The 16,983-nt window shown below is 46.4% G+C and overlaps 1 protein-coding gene across 1 annotated transcript in view; it reads right to left on the bottom strand.

Annotated features, from left to right (window-relative positions):
* Positions 1-2,225, bottom strand: part of LOC110950047 (uncharacterized) — a 264,163-nt gene extending 261,938 nt beyond the window's left edge. The window contains exons 1-2 of the mRNA XM_051950415.1: positions 2,178-2,225; positions 422-656 (exon numbers count right to left, since the gene is read on the bottom strand). The gene's annotated coding sequence lies outside the window, so the exon portion shown is untranslated. The remainder of the gene's footprint in view (positions 1-421; positions 657-2,177) is intronic.
* Positions 2,226-16,983: the final 14,758 nt, after the last annotated feature.

Raw genomic sequence — 16,983 nt, 5'->3', positions numbered from 1 at the left:
TCAATTCCACAGCACTTAATTTAGGATTTGTGTAGTTCAGCAGCACGCTACTGTATAGTAAGCCACGTAAGGACAGAGATTGAGAGAGGCAACCAACAAAAAGCCATCCAGGCCCTTGAGGTATCCATCACATAGGCCTGCCTACATTAGCCCCCACCCACCCTACTCCACCCCCATCCCAACAGTGAATTAAAAACTAATATTATACCGGAGAGACCATGTAGATGTTTCAGGGGGACATTAGAAAATGACATTGTTTTAAAATGTAATAAATCCACAGTTTAATTTTGTTTTGTTCTGTGTGGGTTATGTGTCTACTTAATGACTTCACCTAAAATCTTTCAAATGTTCAGAAGGGACCAGCAGCTGACATGTATTAGGTTTTAATTTGGTCATTACTGTAAATACAATATTTTCATACCTGGTGCTCTTTGAAGTCAGCCCTCTGGAAATCATAGCCTAACTGGGCATAAAAGTTGTTCCCAAAACCGTAGGCCTGCCCAGTTTCGGTCCATATGAAGGAGTGTCTGCTTCCACAAGCTACACCAATTATACGGACGATATCCACATGTGCAAGTCTTCCTCTAACGTTCTGTTCCTGTGGCAGCTTGACTTCACCTGGCTGATCCTTTATTGCCCTCTCTCCATCACCTAGCCTAGAGAAAACAAACAAAAAATACATTTTTAATGTTTCTTACACTACCATGCACAGGAGACAGAATTAAGGTGAAGGTTGACTGGGCAACAATTCAAAATTCTTTATATTCTGTTGCATAAAACAACAATTCCAACAAAATCAGAGTGTTTTGAATTAATACAAAGTGTTTGTGTTTCTCGTTTTATATGTGATGAGATAACATCCACTACTTACAGTTTGCAGGACTGCAGCAATAAAATGGCGACTTTTTGGTGTGTTTACTCTACACAGACAAGGGTCGCATATGTCTGACAGGCATATTTCATGGAGGTCAGTTTTACGTTCCAGGGGAAGAAATAATAACTGAACCTAACTCAATTTGTAGCGCCACAAATGACTTTACATAGGCCTTCGTTGAGAGTGGTGTTTCTGTCTTTGCGTCCCCAGTGTGAGTGAACAAAGAACATCCAAGACCCTGTTTCAAGATGAGCTGGTCAAACGCAGCCCCAGAACCCCTGTGACCTGTGAGCTCCCAGCAGCTTCAAACAGAGCTCTGCTGTTTGCTTCTTGATAAAATGCTCCTCTTTGTATTTGTTTCCCTGAGCCAGCGTCATAACCTGCAATGCCCCGGCCATATCTGCTAGTTTGCGGCATGTCTGGGAAAAATAACAAACAGTCTTCTCCATTATTTCCACAAACGGGGAACGAAAGGTCCTTGCCCGCCATCCCCACGAGAGCCCGTATTGATTACAACAATGCTTCAACTCAAGACAAGACCACTCTGGGGTCACAGCTATTTCCATCAGAAAGTTTGCCAGTTTAAATTTACACAGCTCCCTCGTACTCTTCTCTTCTCTCGCCTCCAGTGAGACACACAGGAGAGCTGAGGAATTTTCAGATATCAGAGTGCCAGTTGTGTAACAGAGATGCTCACCCTTTGCTCTGCAAGTGGGTGTTGTGGAGCTCCAACTATAGGCTCCTCCAACTATAAGCTCCCCACTAGAGAGCCCCGACCTGCTTAGATGGGTCAAAGCATCATGAGGAGAAAGAACGAGACAGACAGAGAAATGGAGATTGAGAGAAGGAGACTAAGGGACAATGGGAAATGATGAGAGAGTGAGAAGTGATGCCTTTGTTTCTTTTATGTATTTCTCTGAGGTCTGCCATGCAGCTGTTTGAGTACTTGAGGGCCACTGAATCACTGTAGCCCCCAGGTCCTTAGATGTCATTATGGCCAGGCTGGCTCCTGGCTGGAGAAGTTTTAACAAGGAAGCTCATCAGGAGAAAAACAACTTATGTCTGTGTATAACTATGTGTTTGTTTGTTTGTCTGTCAGTCACTGCCTTTCCGCAGTTTAATATACAGCTGTACAGCATACTGTCAAGACAAGGAGACATCTGAAGGGCCGATGGGCAAAACAAAACTAAGCAAGGATAGTTTTATGGACACCTGAGAAGTCCCCTAAAGTATCACTATTCATTCTCATCCTTCACACACTGTCAGAGCAAGACAGATATTGTTTCTTCTGACATTTACTTACTGTCCACTGGTGCCATTTCCCCATGCAAAGATCTTGTTATCCACTGTGGTGAAAAGAAACAGGAGGACAATGTCAGCATAAGATGCACCGGCTGAAATGCATGAACAATTCTGTAAAACTCTTTGTGGCCATGAACTATCATTAAGGCAGTCTTTAGAAATAGGTATAGCAGTTGCTGTTAAAATAATTAAAAGTGGTAATCTTCAAAAGCTATAGATGTTAAACAGTAACAGCTTAGGTTGTGTGTTTTCTCTTTTGTCCTGAAGTGTAGAGTGAGCAGTGCCGTGTCAGCGGGTGGACCCTTTCCCGCTGTGTGAAGTTTGATTAATACAGCCTCGACAGAGAGTTCAGAGACTGGGGCCGCCTCTCACACACCCTGCTGTAAAATAATGAGCCTTCAGCGGGAAGGAATAATATACATGGGAGGGGAGAGACACTTCCTTAGTCTAAGTTCAAGCTGAATGTATTCAAATGAAATGAGGAGAGGAGGCAATCCTAACTGATTAGACTTGTCTCAAAGAGAGGGAGAAGCCTATATTTTTCCCTCTATGTACATGTATTTAAGTGTCACCTCTCTGCACTAACAATCCAATGTGGCACTCAAGCATTTGCATATAGTTTCTATAAATACATGGACCTCTACCTGTTCCTGCAGATATCCCAGTCATGTTAGAACACAGACAAGCCTTATTGGTCTTATGGGAACTGAAACACCACAGGGGTAACAGCCAATAGCAACGGACTTTACTCATCAAGCCAGCAGAGCCCTCATACATTATAGAGTAGGCTATATGATTTACCTAAGCTTGTCAAAAGAGAAAAATTATCAGGCAAATGTGGGGTAATAAATTGTAATCCGTGCTGCATATGTTTGACTCGTGACTCTTGGCATTTTAAAGGTTGGGTTGCATGAACAAGTCATAGCAAAATGTGCAAAAGGAAATACATGAAAAGTGAAATACCACTTGGGAAACTTTGGGGAAAATTAGCAAAGCGAGTCATAGAATTTTTAGTGCATGTTTTAAGGGCTTTATATTAGATGCGGCTGTTATCAAAGAATGCAACAGCATTTGTTGCTCGTAATATGATTATATACCATTTAAAAAAAGTTGGCTTTCTTTTGGCAATTCAGACAAAGCTCTTGAAACTTGATAGAAAATAGAAAAAAAAAAAAAAAACTTTTGTAGGTTTCTTCCAAAGTCATCACACCACTGTCAATACTTAACAGTGCCCTTTAACAACTCACTCTCTGTTTAAGTATATGTTTGCATGTATGTTTTCAGCGACATTGGTTTTTATCCCTTCTCCCTTTTAGTTTTCGCTAAATTTTTAATGGGTAGATTTATTTCAGTACATAGTGATGGTAATTAAGACATGGGACTTGTTGCTAATAGTCTTGTGTGCTGTCACGCTCAGGGGTAGGAAGCGGTGCAAGAACTCGGATTAGGTGTGTTAATGGTTCTTTATTGCTAAAGGAGGGGAGTGTTTAGTGGAGGAAGGGTTGGCTGTGGGGGTTCGCAGGGCTGGGGATCTCGGCTGGGTTTTGGCTGTGGTTCAGGGCTTGGTCTGGGCTGTGGTTCCGGGGTCCGTCTCGGGCGTGGTTCGGTTCGTGGTCGTGGCTGTGGATGTCTCTTGGCTGTGGTTCTAGGCTCGGCCTGAATCGTGGTTCGGTTCGTGATCGTGGCTGTGGATTTCTCTTGGCTGTGGTTCTAGGCTCGGCCTGGGTCGTGGTTCGGGTCGTGGTCGTGGCTGTAGATTTCCCTTGGCTGTGGTTCTAGGCTCGGCCTGAATCGTGGTTCGGTTCGTGATCGTGGCTGTGGATTTCTCTGGGCTGACTGCCTGTGCTGGGTCCGGGATTCGTTCAGGCTGAGCAACTGGAACTGTGAAGGCAGACAGAGGACAAGAGATTTACTGTTCGTTGATTTCAATTCCGATTTCAGAATATCTAGACAAGGATTCGTATGGCATGAGCTTGGCTGGAGAGTTACTAACATGGTAGTCGTATAACAATCCGGCGTCGAATGAATGTCTGAACCGGCCTTTTATTGTCAGAGAGGTGTGATGGTGAATCTGAAACAGCTGCTCAGCCCGCCCTGCACCCTTGATGAGAGGAGTGGCCTCAGCTGATGCTGAAACCACTCTGACCTAATTATGGGAGAGAGAGTTGGGCCAGAGCACAACACAGACAGGCACAACATGGCACAAAAAACAAGGCTTGGTCAGGAGGACAACACAAAACCTGGAAAGAGTCCAGGAACCCAAGCAGTCAGGCCGAGAGTCATAACAGTACCCCCCCTCAATGGGCGCCCCTCGGCGCCCTACAGGGCTTGTCAGGGTGGGCGCGGTGGAAGTCCCGAATGAGGGAGGGGTCCAGGATGCGGGCCTTGGGTACCCACAAACGCTCCTCTGGTCCATAACCCTCCCAGTCCACCAAATACTGCAGACCCCGACCCCGACGGCGGACATCCAGCAGCCGCGAAACCGTATACACCGGATCGCCATCCAGCATGCGAGGAGGCGGGGGGACGGGCACGGGAGGGGCCAGAGGGGCTTCCCGAACCGGTTTGATTTGAGACACATGAAACGTGGGATGAACTTTCAGTGACGGAGGTAAATCTAAACGAACAGCGACAGGATTAATGATTTTGGAAACGGTAAAGGGACCAATGAACCGGAGAGACAACTTCCTAGGACAGGCACGTAAAGGCAGATATTGAGTTTTTAACCAGACCTTCTGACCCGGGGTGTAGATCGGCGCCTCGGACCGATGACGATTCGCCAGATCCTGAGTACGGCGGGACGACCGGAGCAGGGCGGCACGTGCCCGACGCCAGGTGCGAGCGCACCGGCGGAGATGGGACCTGACCGAGGGTACCTCAATATCCTGCTCTTGTTCCGGAAACATGGGAGGTTGGTATCCATACACACACTGGAACGGAGAGAGACCCGTAGCGGCACTGGGGAGGGTGTTATGGGCGTACTCCACCCAGGGGAGTTGTTTGCTCCAGGAACCCGGATCCTTTGATGACACGCATCTAAGGGCCGCTTCCATCGACTGATTCAGCCGCTCCGTCTGGCCATTGCTCTGGGGGTGAAAACCAGAAGATAAACTGACCGTGGCTCCAAGGGCCGAACAAAAAGACTTCCAAACCGCTGAAGTAAATTGCGGCCCACGGTCAGATACAATGTCTCTCGGGAGACCATGGGCACGAAAAACATGGTGAACCAATAAATCTGCGGTTTCTCTGGCCGAGGGAAGTTTCGGCAGAGGAATCAAATGAGCAAACTTTGAGAATCGATCAATTATAGACAAGATAACCGACTGACCGTGAGATGGAGGCAAACCCGTGACGAAGTCCAAGGCGATGTGCGACCAGGGTCGTCGAGGAATGACCAAAGGCCGAAGAAGACCTGGAGCAGACGCGGTGGAAGTCTTATTTTGTGCACAGACGGAGCAGGCGGCAACGAACTGGCGACAGTCTCCAGCCATGGAAGGCCACCAAAACCGCCTTTTAAGGTTCGATAAGGTTCTAAACTCCCCTGGGTGGCAGGCAAACTGGCTGGAGTGAGCCCACTGCAGGACTTCTGATCGGGCTGCTTCAGGAACGAACAAGGTTCCAGGAGGACCGGCCTCGGGGAACACCTGATCTTGCTGAGCTTTCTTGACCACTGACTCGATATTCCACGTGAGGCAAGCCAGGTGACAAGGAGAAAGAATGGGTTCTGGATTCTTAGGAAATGCCTCCTTTGAGGCGATGCGGGACAGCGCATCGGGTTTACCATTACTAGAACCGGGACGATATGCCAGAGTAAACTGAAACCTATCAAAAAATAAAGACCACCTGGCTTGCCTCGGGTTTAGTCTCTTGGCGGTCCGTAAGTACTGGAGGTTCTTATGGTCTGTCCAGACCAGAAACGGCACCTCTGCACCCTCCAGCCAGTGCCGCCACTCCTCCAGTGCCATCTTTACAGCCAACAACTCTCGGTTACCGACATCATAGTTTCTCTCCGCTGGTGAGAGTTTTCGGGAGAAGAACGCACAGGGGTGTAGCTTCCCATCTCCACCTGCACGCTGAGACAGCACCGCTCCTACTCCGGTGTCCGAGGCGTCGACCTCCACAATGAACTGTTGCGTGGGATCTGGCTGAACAAGAACAGGAGAGGAAACAAACTTAGATTTCAACGTGTTAAAGGCATGATTCGCTGCCGGAGACCAAACAAACGGACGTGAACTGGACGTGAGTGTTGTGAGGGGAGACGCAATCTGGCTGTAGTTCTGTATGAAGCGGCGATAGAAATTGGCGAAGCCCAGGAACCGCTGGAGCTGTTTGCGGTCCCCGGGCTCCGGCCAATCCGCCACCGCCGCCACCTTGGCAGGATCCATCCTGACCTCCCCCGCGGCAATGATGTAACCCAAGAAGGTCACCGACGACACGTGAAACACACATTTTTCGGCCTTGACAAAAAGCCGGTTCTCTAACAGCCGCTCGAGAACCTCTCTCACGTGTCGCCGGTGCTCCCCCAAGCCGCGGGAGAAGATCAGGATGTCATCAAGATACACGAAGACGCACCGGTTCAAGAAGTCCCTCAGGACGTCGTTCACCAGATGCTGGAAGACAGCCGGAGCATTCGTTAACCCGAAAGGCATAACGCAGTATTCAAAGTGACCAAATGGAGTGTTAAACGCTGTCTTCCATTCATCCCCCTCCCGCACCCGCACCAAGTGATAGGCATTTCGTAAGTCTAGCTTGGAAAAGACGGTGGCGCCATGCAATGGAGTAAAAGCGGAGTCGATAAGCGGTAAGGAATACTTGTTGCGAACCGTGATGTCGTTTAATTTTTTATAATCAACGCACGGTCGGAGTCCGCCGTCTTTTTTCCCCACAAAGAAGGTCCCCGCCCCGACTGGGGAAGTAGACGGACGTATTAAACCTGCGGCCAACGATTCCCTAATATAGTTCTCCATGGCTGATCTTTCCGGTTTCGAAAGATTATATAGCCTGCCATTCGGCAAAGGTGCACCCTCCAACAAGTCTATAGCACAGTCATAAGGTCGGTGTGGGGGCAAGGTCTTAGCTCGGTCTTTATCGAAAACATTAGCTAAATCATGGTATTCCGGTGGTACGCCAGATAGATCAGGGTTAAAAGACAGAGTTCTAGGCTCTGGGCAACCGGGGGTCTCTGCCGAACCCAGACATGATGCATAGCAGTCTGTACTCCATGTTAAAATCTTTCCCAGTTTCCAATCTATCTGAGGGTTGTGCTTACTTAACCAAGGATACCCCAAAACCACGGGCGAGTTCAAACCCGATAAAACATAAAAAGACAAGGTTTCAACATGGTTACCTGATGTCCGGAATGTAACTGGAAGGGTCCTGTCACTGACCTGGGCTAGGCGGCGACCGTTGAAAGCTACAGCACATAGAGGCATCTTAATGCATTCTGTAGGCAAAGATAAACGTCTAACTAAGGTCACATCAATAAAGTTACCCTCCGCTCCGGAGTCAATGAGAGCTTCCACCGGTGTTTGGGATCCCTCCCAGTGAAGAGAGGAAGAAACCAAAAGGTGTGTTAGCACAGGGGAGACTGATGCCTGGCTCACCCGGATCTCCCCAGACCTAGGTGAGCCGGGTCTTTTCCCGGCCGGGATGGGCAAACGGCCACTAGGTGGCCCCTCTCGCCACAATAAAAACATGCCCCTCTCCTGATGCGCTCCGCTCGTTCCTCCGGAGAGAGGCGGGCCCTTCCGAGCTGCATGGGCTCCTCGCTCATGGTTGTAGCGGATCTGGCTGGCGGAACCCTTCGTGGAGGTGGGGTAGATGGAATCGTCGGAATGTAATCTCCGGGTCGTGGTTGCGCAGCGAGGGTAGAGCGCGTCGCCTGCAGGTGGGTAACTCTCTTTTCTCGCCTTCTCTCTCGTAGTCTATTATCCAAGCTGATGGCTTGATCTATAAGCGTGTTCAGATCCGCTGCTTCATCTCGGCGGGCCAGTTCATCCTTTAATTCCTCCGAGAGACCACGAAGAAACTGGTACCGGAGGGTCGAGTCGGTCCAGTCCACCTCAGCTGCTAACGTCCGGAACTCTACCGCGTAGGTGGCCACACTTTGATCCCCCTGAAGCAGGTTACCCAGTCTTTTCATGGCTTCCGCTCCTCGTACTGGGTGATCGAATGCCCGCTTCATCTCTTCTATGAAGGTCGCGTATGAGGCGCACGCGGGACGTTTATTCTGCCAGACCGCCGAGCCCCATCGAAGCGCTGAACCCTTCAACAGGCTCAGAGTGTAAGATATTTTCTGTTCGTCTGTGCGAAATTTCTGTGGCTGAGTGCTAAAAACTAATGATACCTGCATCAGGAAGTCTCCACAGGCTCCCTGATCCCCAGCGTATCGCTCCGGGTCTGGTATCTTGGGTTCCGGAGCCCAGTTCGGGGTTAACATAGCTTGGTCATTGCTGAGAGATGGGGGGTTCGGCGGAGGAGCTGGGGAAGCTGGAGGGGGCTGCGGGTTTGAGAGTCGAGCGAGAGCGGCGGTGATCTGGTGCAGCTGGGTACTCATGTCCCCCGATCGGTTGTTCAGAAGCTGACAAGTTGCTCCAAGCTCCTGAAGCGCTTGACTGTGCTGTTCCAGCACCGTGGGAGCTGAGGATATCTGCGTCATGTGGTCGGACAGGGTCTGGAGTTGGGCCGAAACCTGGTTCCCCGCTTCCACCAGATCCTTCAAGGTCTTACTGTGCTGTCCTAGAAGTTGACCATGGATGGCAACAGCCTGGAGGACCTGGGCGGGGTTTGGTTCTTCGGGACCTGAGTTCTCCGCTTCCATTTTGGCCGGATTGTTCTGTCACGCTCAGGGGTAGGAAGCGGTGCAAGAACTCGGATTAGGTGTGTTAATGGTTCTTTATTGCTAAAGGAGGGGAGTGTTTAGTGGAGGAAGGGTTGGCTGTGGGGGTTCGCAGGGCTGGGGATCTCGGCTGGGTTTTGGCTGTGGTTCAGGGCTTGGTCTGGGCTGTGGTTCCGGGGTCCGTCTCGGGCGTGGTTCGGTTCGTGGTCGTGGCTGTGGATGTCTCTTGGCTGTGGTTCTAGGCTCGGCCTGAATCGTGGTTCGGTTCGTGATCGTGGCTGTGGATTTCTCTTGGCTGTGGTTCTAGGCTCGGCCTGGGTCGTGGTTCGGGTCGTGGTCGTGGCTGTAGATTTCCCTTGGCTGTGGTTCTAGGCTCGGCCTGAATCGTGGTTCGGTTCGTGATCGTGGCTGTGGATTTCTCTGGGCTGACTGCCTGTGCTGGGTCCGGGATTCGTTCAGGCTGAGCAACTGGAACTGTGAAGGCAGACAGAGGACAAGAGATTTACTGTTCGTTGATTTCAATTCCGATTTCAGAATATCTAGACAAGGATTCGTATGGCATGAGCTTGGCTGGAGAGTTACTAACATGGTAGTCGTATAACAATCCGGCGTCGAATGAATGTCTGAACCGGCCTTTTATTGTCAGAGAGGTGTGATGGTGAATCTGAAACAGCTGCTCAGCCCGCCCTGCACCCTTGATGAGAGGAGTGGCCTCAGCTGATGCTGAAACCACTCTGACCTAATTATGGGAGAGAGAGTTGGGCCAGAGCACAACACAGACAGGCACAACATGGCACAAAAAACAAGGCTTGGTCAGGAGGACAACACAAAACCTGGAAAGAGTCCAGGAACCCAAGCAGTCAGGCCGAGAGTCATAACAGTGTGCATCACTATGCAATTCCTATGTAGAGCTGCAACGACTAATTGATTAGTTGTCAACGATTACATAAATTTCAATGTATTTCTTAAACCGATTAATCAGCTAAGAAAAATAAGCTAGCACTTTATGTTTTTAAAGGAAGAAAAAAACAAATCCACCCTCTGAAATTTGATTTTTTTTAATTTCTTCACTTGTCTATGACAGTAAACTGTATATCTTGGGGTTGTGGACAAACAAAGAAATTGAAGGACATCATCTTGGGCTCTGGGAAACACAAATCAACATTGTTTTTTTTACCAATATCTGACATTGTATAGACCAACTATTTATTGAGAAAATAATTAAGAGACTGATCAAGGATAAAACATAATCATTAGCTGCAGCCCTGCTGGTGTGTTTATTCATTTACTACAGCTTGTAGTTGTTTCTAATACAATGCTAATGTACAAGCTACTTTGTATATTGCAGCAAATTCATTGCACATGCATGAATAAATGTATGTGCTGTACAATAGAGTCAGCTGTGATTTTTTTCACTACAGAACAAGACCAAGCAATAAACAAAGAGACTATAACTTCATCTCCAGCCTGGGCACCAGAAAGACACAGCACTTCTAATATGCGGGCATGTTATAACCTTTTAAGTGCTTCAGGAAAAATGCATGTGGTAATAATTCATATGAAATTATATCCTTGAGCTCAATTCAACACATACAGCTCACTGGACCGACCACACTCATTATGCGCCGCTTACTACCAGTCTATGTGTACTTTCATTGGTCACAGGAATAAAAAGAAGCGAAAATAGTTCATTGAAAGGATATCCATTAAAGGGCCGTGTTTTAAACAATAAACACATCTCCAGAGCACAAAGCATTGCTGTAAAATTCATCTTAGCTCCGTGGGTGATGGTGGAGCTACGGCTGTTGTAAAGCTCTTACTGTTATGCATAAAAAATACACAAACAGCACAAAAGTCCAGGATTTGGGTTTACTTTTAAAAGCATAAGAGTCCTTGCTGGAATAATGAAATAAAGATGAGAGTGAAAATGCAATGGGAATAAAGACTGTGACTGTTCCAGAGTTTTATTTTCCTGTTTTGTATTTTTTTGTTTTCTTTTGTTCTTGTACTTTCTGTTTTCCTGTTTTTGTTTCTTTTGCTCCTTTAACTCTTGAGAATTGTTATGTGGGAGTATGATAAATAGCAGTGGTTAGTGTGTAGAACCAAAACACAAAAATATTGGCAGCCATAGGTCTGCCGCAGCACTCTGCACACATGCACATTATTAAGGATATCTGTGTTAGCACCAGGTTTGGGTCAAACAATACACAACAGCAAATAGCTTTTACAGTTTAAGAACTTTTGTAAAACTTTTAGTTAACAAAAGGGCAAAATGGGTGTGAAAAAAAACTCCACTTGTCTGATACAAACTTTAGATGGACAAAGTTGAGTATTTAGTTAGTTTAGCAGCATTTAGGGCTCATAAGGATCCTGACACACAAATTCTTTCATCAAATGAGATTCAAACAAAGGCAAAGAATAACTTGACAAAGTTTTATGCTATCGGGGTCTTTATCATTTTTTATGTGATCAGTATTGTGTGTTTATCTGAGATGCATCACTTGGCTGAGATGTGCCCCCCTCACCTTGTATCTTTGAGCCCTCTGTTGTCCTCTGTGTGGCAGATGTTTTAACCCCCCCTCGCTCGCTCCCACACACACACACACACACACACACACACCCCCACACCCACTCATCCACCCACACATACAGTTCTCGCTCAGTCTCGCTGTTTCTGCGGCAAGGGAAGCGGCTGGCGTGGGGGCACGGAGGCCGACAGCGGTGCATCAGGCTGACATACAGAACTGATGGGCAGGGCTGAGAGCCGGCAATCTGGCAGGTTGAGTATTCACCCTCCTTTGCCCCCCACTAGCCCCCTGCTTGCCCCTGCTGCTCTGCACCATACCCAGGCACCAGCATCCCAGCGGCTGGTGGCCCATTGCTTTGCTCCCCCATAAAAATAGCCCATCCCATTATTCTTCTGCCTCCCTGGGGGCCACAAGGTCTCCAGCATCATTACCAGGACTAAGGATCTGACTCTGCCGCCACAACTTGGCACTCCCCCTCCTCTCCCCTCACTCCTCTTCTCTAATTATAGGTCAAGCACTCCTTTTGTAAATTATAGAACCTTTGTTCTTATCAAGAAAACAGAGCAAAAAAGAATGATACCATAGAAGGACGAGGAGTACGGAAGACGGGAAAAAAATATGAAAAAAGAGGAGGGAAATGGTGTAAAAATAAGAAAGGGGGGGAAATTTTTCAATTATAAAACCAAGCTAATTTGGTATGACCAGCGACTGTCATGCATGGTGACGGAGCTCCATTATGCAGTCATTTGAGCTCTTTCAAATTAGTTATGTTAATGTCCTGCGTGTGAATGTAACACTTGGATGGGACAAGATTTCAGCAATTAATTTCTACAGTCAGCGGAGAGACAAGCAAATTTATTTTCCCCCTCTCAGGGAATTGGTGGTGGAGGGAGTGAGGAGGGGAGAGAGCATTCTGGAGCAGGGAACAAGCTAAACACAAGACCTAAATAAAGCCTGAACAATGGGAGCCAATGCCTCCTCATTCATTCAATTGACAATGTTTTGCAGCTTAAACCTGTTTTATTAATTATGTTTGACATTTCCTTAATTAGTTTCATTTACACCAAATCAATCCCTGCTGCTGTACAGCGTCATTTATCATTTTAAAAAATTTGCATAGCCAGTGCTGACTTTTTCTACTTAATTATACATTAAAAGTGTCAGCCGCGCTTGCTGCCTGGCATTATCTGAGGCAGAAAGGTTTGTGGCTGGACGGGGGTGGCATTAATCATCAGGGCGGGCGCGGGCAAGGGGTGCTCCCGGTCGCCAGCGGGAGAGCCGAGTAGGGCTTCTCATTTTCTAAGCTTGATGCTTCCGGGGCCATGGTGACCTCAATGACCTATGGGGAGAGGCAGACAAATCAACGACCTCCAGCCCTAAAAACAACTACATCTTGTTTACAAATCATGGTGATTGGAAGGCAGGAGCATAACCAGGAAAAGAAAAACCTGGAAGATTTAAAGCCAAATTGAAAATGCAAGTTGAGCAGACAACAAGGTATACACAGGCATTAAAGGAATGGCCATGTGTTTACTTCAGGGAACACTAAATGCTAGGTTGTCTGCATGTAGTAAAGTAAGACAACTTTAAACTAAACCTCAAATGTTATCATGAAATAAAGTCTGCTTCTGTTGCTGCGATTCTCAAATCAATAGCAACAACCATATGTATTCCACTGTAACTCTAATGGCAACTCAGCTGGCTGAGTCAACTGGCTGAGTATGGCTATTACTTTCCCTTCAGCAAGTTTGTGAACACAGAGCAAACTGACAGCTCAAATACCTGGCAAGCTCACTCCTGAGTAAATCTTCTGAGTGTTGAGGTGAACATGGCTTTACAAATCACCTATTCAGGAACCGAGACAGAAATTGGCAGGTAGGCAGAGCCGTGGTGTCAGGAGTGAAAATTACTCTGAAATGCGGAGCACAGTGAGAGGCTGAGTGAGTGAGTCTCTGAATGGTGAAAGCTATGGGTGTCACTGTGTACTATGTTCACATGGGAAATCAGACAAGTGTATTTTGGAGGCGAGTCAACACTTTTGTCCTTTGGAAAATGAAAATATTTTATGTCAATTTAAATTCAGAGTGGCCTCAGGTATTGCCACCTACAAAGGAAGCGTGGTGCATATCAGGATACGGTACATGCTCATGCACAGGTGAACCAATTGCTCTCACAGCGGTACAAAACCAGTCTTTACTGTGCAGCAATCCTCACACCAAATTAATCTTTAAAAAGAAAGGTAATTAAGTAGATGCCATAAAATGCACAGTGATAAAACCAATCATTCTTAACATGGGGTGAGCTACATAAGCTGGAATCAATGGAAGGGAAACACATTCTGAATCCAGAGCCTGGAGAGAAAAAAAAATCTTCCCAAACCAGGGATTTTTCAAAAAGTCCCCTGAATAAGCTGTATCAAGATGTTGAGAAGACTGGAGCCATGGCTTTGCTTGAAGCATCCTTCAAGGGCAACACAAAAGAGAGGCGGACAACAAAGAACCTGATGAAGTGGCTAATGCTCTGGCATGCCCCACCAGGAGCATCAGAGGGGCGGCCAGAGGCGGCTACATATGCACGCCTCACTGCCCTGTCTGGCCCCGGCTGAACCCAGCTGAGGTACTAACTCTTCTCCCTGGGTCATTAGATTAAGAAATGCAAAACCAGGGGCAATAACTGTGATTGCACCAGACCAGATCAATATTGGCAAAGAAAAAAAGGGAAAAAACTTACTCTTGCTAATAGACAGGGGAATGCTTAAGAATTAATTCCTAAAATGTGGGGGATGGAGAGTCTGAGTATCAAACATCATTATTCTAGAAAGTTCCTAATCAGCATATTAATGGCGGCACATTGACTGCGAAAGTTTCTATTATTTCAAAGTAAAGTAGTTGAAATAAGCCTCTGACTTTTTTCACTCATGAAAATATTATAATTTATATAAGTGATCACTCTAAAAACTAGAACTTTCCTTTTCTCTACAGCCCCCCCCAAACATCACCATCAATTCCCCGACCAAAAGTACCCCTTTAAATGCAAAACATTTCTACTATCAAGGATTATACTTCCTTTCAGGATATATGAAAACCCCTTTGAGAAAATATGATGATGAATTCATGGGCCTAAAACTCTGGGGTAGTTTTTACATTCGTAAAAAAAAAAAACGGAAGGAGGGGAGGAGAAAAATCACCTATTTGGATGGCATACATTACCATTACTCTTGTATTGTGTCTCCACTTTTCATAATGACGGGGATAAGTGTCCTGCTTCGAATGCGTATCCGCTGACAATAGAGGCAGACATTACTTGGTTAAAAGCTCAGGGTCCTGTGGGTAAAGAGGCCCAGAGAATAAAGAGTATCCGTCATGGCTAACGAGCTATAAGGATAGCACATTGCCTTTATAAATCACTAGATCTTGCTGTTTATTTAAATTCATTGGTGCCTCATTATAACTGAGCTATGCACCTTTAGGTCCGAGTTGATTAGGAGTGCCATAGCTCAAAATGGCTTTTAATTCAGTGAAACGTAGCTCTGACCTTGGTGCCGTAACCCTGACTAAAACACGCAGCGACTCCCACATTAATAATGATGCTACCTTTACTGGGCCGCAGAGCTGTGCCGCTGCTACTTAAAATATGTATTATTAGTTACCAGCGACGGCACATTTATCACACCAAATTACCCTTCGGTGTAAAACTGCTTAATTCTGGGTCCCTGTACCCCTCTGCACTATTACCTGCTCTTTAGAAAGGCCTGGAATTAAATGTAGGGATGAAATGTCAGGGTAATGGGGAAGAGGATGCGGGTCGATGGGATGCACACTTGATCATTCCCCAGTGGCCTTCTCCACATCCAAACGATATACTGAATGTGTCTTCCTCATAAAGGAAGTTTCATTGCGCCTTGCTTTGCAGACCTTTGAAGATGTAAATGAAGGGTATTACTTTGAAATATACTTTACACTGTTCATTAAAATTACATGCACAACATTATGCACTCCATGTGAGCTTGATTGAGAACTTTATATTCTACGTATCAAGATGTCATGAAAATTTAGCTCATAAACACAAACTCAGATGAGCAAAGAAAACTGAAGCAACCCTAAACTTTTTATTCACTACGGTATTTTAGCACATTGACACTCCCCTAACTTGAGAGCACACACAGTACGTAATCTTGAGCACACACTCGCACAGTCCTGCCTTCCCCCAACCTCCCAACCTATTGTAGATACAGAGAACAAACCGGCCTGCAGCCACAAAACACTTGTCATTGTTCATCCCACGTGTGACCACCAGAGACTGATTACTTTGACCAATCGGCTAAATGATCAGATCAATTAGGTGCTTTGGAGTGGGCATCAACAGCGGCTTGTTGCAGCTTCAAGACCGGTGGGACTTGGCCCATCAGAACCGCCTCATTAGGTCTCTGGACTTGACCCAAAACTAAAGCACAAAGACCAAGATAGAGAAAGAAAACTAAACTTCAACAAATGAATTAGATGCATTCCTACAGTAAAGCGCCTTTGGGATCAATTGTGTTTATGCGGTGCAACATCTCAAGAACATGTAAAAACAATACAAAGCGATCTAACAGATACATAAGTGGGAGTATTTTGACTGTTAGCCATATAATCCATTGTTATAAGACCAGTGGGAATGCACTGGTATACAGAATTTCTGTTCTCTAAGGAGAGCATCAAACAGTCCAGTAATAATTTAGATTACCAGGGACAACACTACGTGGAGTTTACAGAGGAACACAGACAGCGCCGGCATAAACACATTTCTCATATCAAACACAGCCGTACAGTACATAAATATATGCACAATACATTAATGGTCTCTGCTCATCCAAGCAAGTGGCAAGGCTGTAGCAGCAGGGGAAAAGAGACGTTACACACATTCCATCAGATGTCGAATCAATTAGTCACGACCATCTTCCAAAGTCAGAAATAACCACTCGTCCTCCTGTCTCCAGGGAGCCAGGGATAGGCCTGGGCAACAGAGGAGAGATGGGAAAGGATCCAGAGACCCAAAGGGGGGTAAAAGGAGGAAAATGAGAGAGAAGGAAAAAAGGGGATAAATAATGCTGTCTGTTTTATACTGCACAGACTAGCATCTCTATTTTCACTGGATTTCCGCACACGCAGACAATTCGACACTCTCAGCAGAAGTGCTTTGCATATCAGAGGGCACTCATTTTGCACACTGCAAACACTCCGGTCATTAACATGTGATGATGTTATCATCCTAATCGCACTACAGAGGGTCTCTTTTATAATGTATACAACACAACTGTAACACCGACTCGAACCCCTTTTTGACAATATCATGGTTTTCACTGGGCTCCTGTTTGTGTCTTCTTCTTCACCACAAAGCCTTTAATCTTTTAATCTGAAGCATAAAGCAAGTATATAGAGCACAGAGATCATGTGACCACT

Source organism: Acanthochromis polyacanthus, chromosome 7 (assembly GCF_021347895.1).
Source record: "Acanthochromis polyacanthus isolate Apoly-LR-REF ecotype Palm Island chromosome 7, KAUST_Apoly_ChrSc, whole genome shotgun sequence".
In the NCBI taxonomy this organism is placed as follows: domain Eukaryota; kingdom Metazoa; phylum Chordata; class Actinopteri; family Pomacentridae; genus Acanthochromis; species Acanthochromis polyacanthus.
Note: the sequence above shows the minus strand (reverse complement) of the source record. Positions and strands in the feature narration are given on the sequence as shown.